This window comes from Citrus clementina, unplaced genomic scaffold (assembly GCF_000493195.1).
Source record: "Citrus clementina cultivar Clemenules unplaced genomic scaffold, Citrus_clementina_v1.0 scaffold_4, whole genome shotgun sequence".
Taxonomy (NCBI): domain Eukaryota; kingdom Viridiplantae; phylum Streptophyta; class Magnoliopsida; order Sapindales; family Rutaceae; genus Citrus; species Citrus x clementina.
This window is the reverse complement of record NW_006262274.1, coordinates 3,977,833-3,988,889: the sequence shown is the minus strand read 5'-3', so window position 1 is coordinate 3,988,889 and position 11,057 is coordinate 3,977,833.

The window sequence follows — 11,057 nt, the reverse complement described above, 5'->3', positions numbered from 1 at the left end:
TTTGGGAACGACCAGCTAACAAAAGGATTTCCAATAATGCTTGTAAGTTTATTTGATTGTTCTATCGATTAGTCAATTTCAATTGTAAGAATCTTTAGCTGTCCAAATACGGCCACCAATTGAATTTTAGGGTTGACATCAAAACAACAGAACAGGGTGTCAGCCTCGTCTTGTATGTACCTCACCTTTTGTTTCTTTACATTTTTCATCTCTACGTTACTGTTAAAAATTGTTACCTGGCTGACACATTTATTTTTGTTCATATTTTGCAAAGGCCATTGCTAGTTTGCATGTGAAATTGTTATGATTTTTATCTTTCATAAATGTTTAATTTTACCTAATCATAATTTTAATTAGCTGCGCGCTCATTATATCAGTTATAAGTTGACTCATCTTATTATTTTAAAATAAATAATCTTTTGATTATAAAATGACTAAAACATGAATGGGTTATTTGATGGTTGAGTGATTGATGTCTCAAGGGTAAGAGTTTAAGTTCTCGTATCTAACTAATATCATTTATTATAAATGATTATAAGTACAGTGGATCTTATTTTCATCTATGCTAAGAAAATCATTCAATTGTACTATTATTGTGTCGATTTATAATATCATAACTCCTACTTGTAAAATATGAGTAGATTCTAAGATAATATTTTAAAAATACTAAATATATCTCTAAATTAAATTAGTGTTTCGAAGAAGATTAAAAAATTAAAAAAAATTCATATGTTCTTAATTCTAGTTTTTTTGTAATAGCGAAAACACTTTCAATCTTACGTTTATAATGCATCAAATGGATTTTTATCAGTTTTTGAATTTTCTCATAAACCACTTTTTTCAAATGAGTAATGAACAATTATCGCGTGTTTTCTTACTCTTAAATATTTTTAATAAAATTTTAAAATTGATTTAGTGTATTATTACACACTACGGATAATAACGGCGAATTCCTTAATTTTGTATGACGATGCAAAAATGTAAATGTCCTACATCATTCTATCCACTAGCTAATTTAATTTATTCATTTGACATTTCAAATGATCTGTTTCATTTTTTGGCTTCCATTTTTTCTTCAATTATTTAGAAAATGATAGGCAGTCTACCTATCACTGCTCCATGGGGCATACGGCAACCACACAGAGCTTTCAAAGAATGCAATTAGAAAATTAATTGTACGTACAAGCAGATGATAACGTATGACTTTGACCCACATGGCAAGTTGAACATAAACGCCTTATGGCTTCTGAACCCTTGTATTGAGCTTTATCTAATACATAATTGTAGCAATTAAAAGACGTTTATAATTATATTAATGTGAAAAAAGATGAACTTTCATCAGTTACTTACGGTGGGGTGAAAAACTATATACATACTACTTAAAAGATCGATGTTATCTGTGTATATATAGTTTAGTCGCTGGGTGCTATTGTTAACATACGTACGTTTCCTTCGTCCTTAATACGAGAGACTCATAATTCTAATCTTATAAATATTTTATAAGTGTCTGGTAGTATGGATTATATATCAAATTATGTTTGGTAAATCATTGTGTTATTCTATGTTATAATTATAATGATTTAGACGTTAGGTAGGCCTTAATTGTAATACTAGAAAATACTATTATATAAAAACTTTAAAAAAAATACCACTAAAGTTTTAATTATCGACAATATTTTTTAATTTACGCCTGGAATGAATTAACTGCAAAATTTTTCAGTTTCCAGGTATTTTTTAATATACACCTGGAATGAATTGAATGTAAAATATTTCAATTTCCAAATTATCTTGCATTCACTTTTATTTCTAAATTAAATCTCTATAAATCTAACTTTAAGATCTAAGAGAAAGTAATCAAGTCAGTCAAAAAGTAACATTCAAAAAGAAAAGAGAAAAGTAAACAGTCTTATGTTGATCCAATTGATGACTCTAGTTGAGTTTATATTATATACATAGATTAAATTTGATAGTAATTTTGTTAGTGCGCCGGTTTGTTTGTTTCTTTCTTTCTATATGTTTCTCTTTTTATTCAGTCAATCAGTCTCCTACATATGGTCCACTATATGTGGAAACATGAATCACAATGCTTATGTATCAAGCTATTGCAAAATTGTAAGCTAGATTTTAGTGACAAGACAGTTGCTAATTAGCAATTTAGCAGGAATTTAAATCGAAAGCATTTCAGTTTTGGAAAGAATAATGATATATGTGTAAAGCAAGTAATCTAACTCAGAAAATATTTCATTAACTTTTTGACATTTTAAGGGCCCCGAAAATCCCAATTATACTTTTAGAAAAAAAGGATAGGAGAGAGGGATTATATCTTGTCTATTACCCTTTTTCATATATACTTGGTGATTTAAAACCTTTGTTTTTTAAGGTGGAGTACTATAATATCCAAAATGTTTTTTTTTTCTTGATAAGGAATCATAACCTTCATTGATTAAAAAATTGAAAAAGATACATAAATTTTGCTAGGAATGTACTCATCCAAACATAGATTCATCATACTCTAGAGCTGATTTAACTAAAGAATGGACAATGACATTTCAATGTCTAGGAATATATTGAACTCTAAAGTTACAAAAATCCTTTGCTTAATCTTGGATTTCAGATATCACCCACTTCCAGTTTTATTGCCCTTCTTGTTGTTGAATACATCAGAAACACCTTGAGAATATTCCTTGGATATAAATTTGTACTCAGAGAAAGATTCATTGTACAATTTATGTGTCTTATATTTAATACTTAAAACTTTTTGGTTTTGGAGAAGCCAAGGGTCTATTAATGGCCTAATGGCTTCTTGCCAAAAGGGTAAGCAGAGACACGGAAAAGCCAGTCCAAAGAAATGAAATATTGAAAGGGATCTTACTATCTGCGCGATTGAGGAGAATTTCCCTTAAAAACCATTATTAAGAAGCTTTGTTAAAATTAGCCCTATGCTGCAATGCAAGGGCAGAATTATACTGAGGCTAGAGTCCGTTGGAATAAACAATTCAGTAAATTAGAGACTAAATTGAAATTTATTAGTTCATTTTTAAACAATTCTGGAATTAAGAGACTAAATCCTGGTTCTGCCATTGACCAAATAACGACATGGTGTTTAACATACATGTTATAGATTCATGGGACATGCGGATAATATCTGTTCTAATGGCGTAATGGTGTCCAAAATTTGGAATTAGCACATTAAAGCAGTTAAATTTTAGTTTCTTGCATCGCTCTGCTGCTGTTTTTCAGATAATTGGTTCGCTGTTTGCTGCATTACTCGTGATTTCTAACAATCTTAAGACAATATTGAAGTAATACGATTTGCACAAAGGATTTTTTTTTTTTTACTTCAAATTAGAACAAACTCATCTAGGCAAAGACACTATTTGTCTTCGTGAATTCTGAGAGCTCAATGCCACATCCATTCTAAATTTGGATATTTCTTTGAATTAAAATTTATGTGAAAGTAATTTGAACAAAATTTTCAATACTATGCATTCGAAATATATTTATTGGGGATCAGGATCTTCAAACTAATTACAAACATGCTTCCCAATAAACATAATCTCTCTCTCTCTCTCTCTCTATATATATATATATCATATTTTTTTTAATAGCAAAAATAATCGATGTAATTAAACACAATCATTTTGCTACTAACCGAATAGATGTTTATTGGAACTTGGAGTATCATTGGATGCATTTCCTTGTTATTATGATCATATGTACACTGTATATGCTCAATCAACTGCATTATTCAGAGTCTTTTCATTTATTGGTGAATGCAACCAGTCAAGCACAATCTGACATGCTCAAAAATGACACTTCAATTCAGAAAATCCTAGCGGCCTCAACACTTGAATTGAGATCCTTAGTTTAAAGGGTGCATGCTTTAAAATTAAATATTTATATAAATTAGGTCTTTACCATGTACCCTAAAAATGCTTTAACTTTAAGTCTTTAACCCAACTTGCCCACTTTAAATTATTTTAATCGGAAAGTTAGTAAAAGCCAGATGCTAAATTGGAATAGAACCAACCTTTCGACATACTTATTATATGCATAAGACCATCGCAAAAGTTAACTTCACTCTATAAAATAAAGGACAAATTTAGGTTACGGAGAGATTAAGCGTGTAAAACAAGCGCATGCCCTAGGGCACAATTAAAAAACCATCTCATTGATAAATGAAACACACAAGAAAACCTGGAGTACAAGAAAGTAAATTAAAGTAGAATTATGGGAGTATTACTTAATTAATATTCAAAATTAATTAAATTATATCTAGACTAGCTAGCCAGAAAGAACCCACCTATTGCAACCCTTCAAAAGCTACACAAATAAAAATGTACTTGATATAAAGTTAAATTTTAAAAAAATGGGGAAGACTGGAGAGAGAGAGAGAGAGAGAGAGATTGATCTTCATTCTTCCATGAAAAATATAAAAAGGAAAAAAAAAAGAAAAAGGCTGCAAATTTGGGAATTGCACTTTCCTTGCATGGAGAAAATGGTAAACGATCAAAGAGAAAAATGAGAAGAAGCAGCTTATTAAAAATGGAAATAAAGTTAAGCTATTACATATTTTTATCGTGTAGAGTGCTGGAAAGAACAAGTGTGGGAATCCTGGTGTCAGATTAACATCATGATCATCATGCAGCATCGCCTTCTCTTTCTCTTTTATTATTATTATTTTTTTAGGGCTTTTCCTTCTTGTGTTTGTTTCCAAGTGCACGTCCCATGGGTACATCATTCTCCAACCCCATCTTTATTACATATTTAACTTGAATATATACAATAGAGTAATTATAGTAAGGAAGTCCCTTATTTTATAAGTTAAAAAATAGACAAAAAAATTTAATTTTAATATAGTATATGATGTAGGATGGTTGTGTCTCGCCAATAGTATATCTTTCATAGGACATAACTTGAGTTGTAGGTGTTTGTTTTCGGTGCATAATATATTATTTCGAAGTCTGCAACGAGACGAATCAAACTAGAATCACTTGTGCCATTTGACCTCATGGTTGAACTAGAAATTCTGCTACTTTCTTAGTTTTTTTTTTGTTTTAAAATATTTTCTTATTTTCCTTGTTTCTTCTAGAATTTTTATCTTTTTTTTTTTACAATTCATATTTGGACATCATTTGTTCTCCTTTTCTTATTTAATTAGAAAGTTTTTATTATAAAATAATATTTTAAATTTACCTATTTTAGTAAACTCACAATATTTAGGGTTATTATATAAAGGGATCAAAACCCTAATTCAGAATTATCCAATAAACTTTATTATTCAAAATTTTTGTTTCAACTATCTTCACCCTTTTACATTTTCGTTTCATCAGTATATTTTATCTTATATCTATATTTTCTTTGTACTTTAATTTCCTTTTTATTGAAATTCTTTTAATTACTCACAAAACAACATAATCTAATATAAAATTTGTAAGGCTTTTCTTCTTCTATACTTTTTCCTCGAATTGCACAAAAACACGTTGAGGCACGTATCTATTAGAGTTAGAATTATTATTTTATGTGATGGTGATGGACTGATGGTGATCAAAAACTGCTGCACACTGTCATGTGCTCTAGCCCTGCAGCACCTCTCTCTCTCTCTCTCCATCTAAGAAAAGATATTAAAAATTAATTTATCTATCGATTGATTTTAAGCTGTGTGTTCATTTGCTATATAATCAATTAATTGATTGATTAATTACACCTCGAATTTAACCAAAGTTGGCAACAAACATGTCTTGCTCTCTCCATTCTATATGCCCCCATATGGTATGCATTTGCTTGCTGCTGCTGGCAGCTGGCTCTAGACTTCCATAGAGAGAGAGAGAGAGAGAGAGAGAGAGAGAGAGATCTATAAAGTATAAACACACACACGCGTGTGCAAACTGCAAAACCCTAGCTAGCTCTGTGTAGCTTCTGTGCTTTGATTTAGTTTTCAAGAAAATAATAATGATAAGAATAATTAAAGGTAAAGTGTTGATCTGAAGAGAGTCGAAGGAAAATGAAATGACACACTTTGGAAGTTGGAACTCAACAAAAGGGACCGAGCAAACAGCAGAAGAATATCTGATCAACAAAAAATGTCGATATATATATCAAGAAAGGTAACTCAACGTGAGGCCCAGCTGTCACTTGATTCAGAGGAAAAATCATCATTATGTAACACATAATTTTGTTCTTATTGGGCTAAACATTAACACAAATTAGAAGAATTAGGGTTTAGGAATTAGGAGCAGCCAGAGAACTTTAATTTTGGGCAGAATTGCTAGAGATCATTTCTCTGGGATTTTAGATGGGCTTAAATTAAATCAATATTTATGACAAATTATAATTAGACGGTTTTGTAATTCTGATGATGATCGAGAGTTTTTCCTTAATTATTTTGGGAGTGGTGATAGAAATAAACTTAGTTCTTAATTAAGAGTAAGAAAACACTATAATTTCGAAAAACCGGTCAATAAAATCTTACAAGTAGGATTAGTGTCTCGTGTTAGTGCTAATTTCAAGTTTCAAGTTTCATACTTGAATTCATGTGTCAAGAAAGTCGTCTGGGTAATAACTTAATAGTTCGCAGTTTAACCAAATAAGTTTCTGCAAATAAAGAAAAAGAATACAATATAAAAAATATTTTGTATCGTTAAACTTTTATAAACTTAGAAAAATAAAAGTTATTTAAGTTCTTTATAAAATGCTTTAAAGGTTAATTTTACAAAAAGTAAAAAAAAAAAATTGTTTCTATAGACTTAACCGACTGATTCTTCAATCATTTTCTTTAATTAGCTTTCTGTATTTAAACTTCAAAGATCAATAATAAAATAAAAAATTGATTTTAGCTATGCCATCCCTACAGTTTTATAACAAATGAATTCTTCACATAGAAAAATATATATATATATTTTTAATAATGTTGTATGAATTTTTACAGTATTGATAACGAGTCATTATGGACCTTTCGATTCAAATGTTTTAATTTTCACCATTTAATTTAGTGGATAAATAACTAATTATTTGATAATTAATAGATAATATTCAAATTCACGGATATAACTTTAATTTTTTTATAATTTGATAAATATTTTTCTAAATCACCAAAAAAAATAAATATTAGGTATGCAAATATAAAAAAACTAATTTAGATATGTAAATTATTGCAATATTTGTTAATCTAGCAATTTTTTGAGGAAGAAGAGATAATAATAAGAGGATAAATCAAGATTGAGATGTGTTAATATTAAAATACACATTTTTCATGGAAAGTATAGAAATTTCAATAGACTACACTTGTTTTTTTTATTTTTTTGTTTAATCTGAAAAAATAAATTTGACAGATTTGATGACTGTTTAAATAATTGAAATTAAAAAATTATATTAACCACCTTTTAATTCTGTGAACTGTTGATTAACATGTTTCTCTCGTGAGATTAACGAGCGATGTCTTTTGTATACGAATACAATTGTACGCATATGGAGGCTAACATGATGGTCAGTCGAAGTCACTCATCAATCACCGACAATCCACTTGCCCCTTGGTTCAGTACATGAATTGACTCTTTGGTATTCTTTTAAATGTTGACTTAATGAAATTAAACTTTTAATTACGTTTACGATTGTGAAATTAATACTTCATTCCTTTTGTCATGCATGATGCACGTGGAGGCAGTTTAAATGATAAGAAATGGTTGAATATTGCTAAAAAAGGTATTTTTTTTATAAAAAAACGGAATTACTTTTAATAATATTGGGTCTTTAAAGTTGGGGTATTTAGGATTTACAATCATTAATACCTTAGTGGGCCAGCTTAGAAAAAAAGTATTGGGCCTTTAAAACAAGCTCTTCCGAACTAAGAGTGGTGCAATAGCAGCCCTTTAAACTTCATATGAAACCCCTCTTCTAGAAACACCCCACCAAAGGTGTTCAGCAGTTACACTACTTCTAAATATACCCATTTCGATTTGACAGGTAAGCCTACATTCTTATTTGTCAACAAAACCCCAAAATCTATTATTACAACTTGCAGAATTTTCACCAAATTAATTTCAAACTTTCACGCACGTTGTTAATGAGAATTATTTTCAAATACAACCATTTGTTTCTCTAAGTTCTCAAAATAATCATCAATATAAAAAGATAAATTGCTTATTACATCAATTAACAGACTACTAAAATCACACTGAAGCTTAGAATTAAACTATTAGCCTCTTGCTCTTTTGAGAGTTTAAATTCTGAGCACCCCCATCAACCCCATTCTAATCGGTAGAAGGATGATCCAGCTTTAATTCCATTTTTTTAATCGTCAAATTATAAATTTACAAAAGAGGGGTTTTATGAGAATTTTTATGGATGCCACTAACACTACTCTAGAACTACTGGTCAAGGGCCCAATATATTTACTTTCAATCCATTAGACTATTCTGAAATGTTTGGAAAAATATATATATATATATATAAAAGAAAAATAGAGGAGAGGAAATGAGGAGGGATTAAATAAATAAATAAATAAATAAATAAAAGGAGAAAGATAAATTTCTTATTTAACGAAATAATGGAAATCAGATTGATTCTCTTTTTCACTTATTTTCTCTCCCCTTCTTTCATTTTCATTCCTCTCATCTCCTATTATTTCTTCCAACCAAACATGCGCTCGATGAAAGTCTAATAAATCACAACTATTTTTTGCAGATTACTTTCAAGTCTTTATGTTTGATATTGCTATTAACGAGCTATAAAATAAAAGATATTTTTATAAAATAGATACAAAATTTTTATTCCAAGTAATAGAAATTATCATAAAATGTCATATACTTAGAGATTATTTAATCATACCAAGAGATCGATAATATATTCCACCTCTCCTGATTTGACATATTATTTTTTTTTTATTGCCCCTATAGTCCCTCCAGGAAAACATTGCTTGCACGATCGGTTCCTTGACAATGAAAGAACGTAAAGAAGCAGAAAAATTTTGTAAACAATCACTTTAAACAAGTCTTTTTAGCTCATACTCTCTCATAACCCTTTCTTTCTTTTGAAGTTATCAAATTTTACTTACAAATGAAATGAACTCATCGATCCCATGCACGCTCTTAGGGATGGCAAAAATCCCCACGGGGACGGATACCCTCGGAGATTTTCCCCATTCGGAGAGGGTATGGGGATAATTTTATACCCAATTTTTTATTCGGGGAGGGGACGGGGAAAAATTTTTTACCCAATTTTTTATTCGGGGAGGGGACGGGGATGAGGTGAAATCCCCATCCCCTACCCATTTCCCCATTTGAATTTTTAATTTTATTTTTATTTTTAAAATTACTAATAAATAAATAACAAAATTATAAATATTGTTAAAAATAATAAATATCAAAATATTTATATTATTAAATGCTAATAGGTATCCTACATTAGCTCGAATTGCTAGAGATATTTTGGCAATTCCAATTACAACAGTTGCTTCTGAATCAGCTTTTAGCACCGGTGGTAGAGTTGTGAGCCCACACCGTAACAAACTTCATCCAAACACATTGGAGGCCTTAATGTGCTGTCAAAGTTAGTTACGAGCTTACAATAACAATATGAGTTTATTTTACATTGTGATTATATTATACAGTTATTAATATTTGCACTTATAAGTTACTTTACTTATATTATTTTCATTGTTTTATAATTATTTTAATAATTTATATTTTGAATGTGACTTTGTAATGGATCAATATTAATGTAAGATATATTTTGAACTTTATTTTTATCTGAATTTTTTTTATTTTAATATGATTAATTTAAAATAAAAAATAAAAAATAATGTATTAGACTATTAGTTATTCGGGGACCGAGGACCCTCGGGGATCCCCTGTTATTATTCGGGGAGGGGATGGAGATTCTCTCAAGTAATTCTGACGGGGACGGGGAGGGGACGGAGACATATGCAAAATATCGGGGATGGGTATGGGGAGATTAGTCCTCTCCCCTCCCCTCCCCATTGCCATCCCTACACGCTCTACAATGCTCTGTGCCTCTCTCTCTCTCTCTCTCTCTCTCTCTCTCTCTCTCTCTCTATATATATATATATATATATATATATATATATATTCACATCACCATCACAATTCAAAATACACACACAACATCCCCATATGCAGATCTTAACAGCAACTGCTCTTCTTCTTCACTTGCTCGCTTTTATCTGGCCAATTCAGGGTATGTTTTATTTATTCTGCTTCTGATTCTTGTTTTCCCTAAACTTTGCAAATTCACCCCTCTTAATAATGTCTCAGGTTTTGCACCATCGCCAGCCTCGGAACCCAACTCCAGTTCCTTGTCCGTTCAACACTTTTCTCCAGCGCATGCACCATCATTAAAGTAGCTTCAGACAGTGAGAGATCCGGTGAGTCAAATTGTGTTTCAACTTTTAACTAGTAATTCAGTTTTTTCAAAATTTTAGTGCTCTTGGAGTATATATATATATATATATATATATATATATATATATATATGTAATATTTTATTGAATACCTGAATTCTTGTCACGAGTTTATTTATTCTTATATATTATTTGAAAGTCATAGATAATAAGAATTTAATAAATGAAGGTAAATGCAAATAACAATGAGATCAAAATTTGGTTTAGTAGGTACCATAGAGTCAGAAGTGTATAAGTTTGCTTGCACTATGACATAAAATAAGTGAAATTGATAAGAGTCAACAATACAAAGACACAATAGAGAAAACTTTAACATAAATATAATAATTTAAAAGGTAAGGGGTCAAATGTAAAAAACGCGTAAATTGATAAAATTGCAATTAAGTCCCTTATGTTTATTAAAATTTTAATTAGCCGCAGATTAAAAGCTACTCCTAATATTTTAAAATCTAAAAAGGCATTTCTGTTTCAGTTTTCGCGCCATCTCCAACTCCGGCATCACCCACGAGTTTAACATCCGCACAACGCTAGCCTCCCCTACCGTCAGTGCCGAATGCATCCCCGGCGCCGGCGCCATTAACCGTGGAGGAAGGAAGGGAGGAATTTGGTGATCACGGTGTGCCAAGTGGTGAGGTGGGTG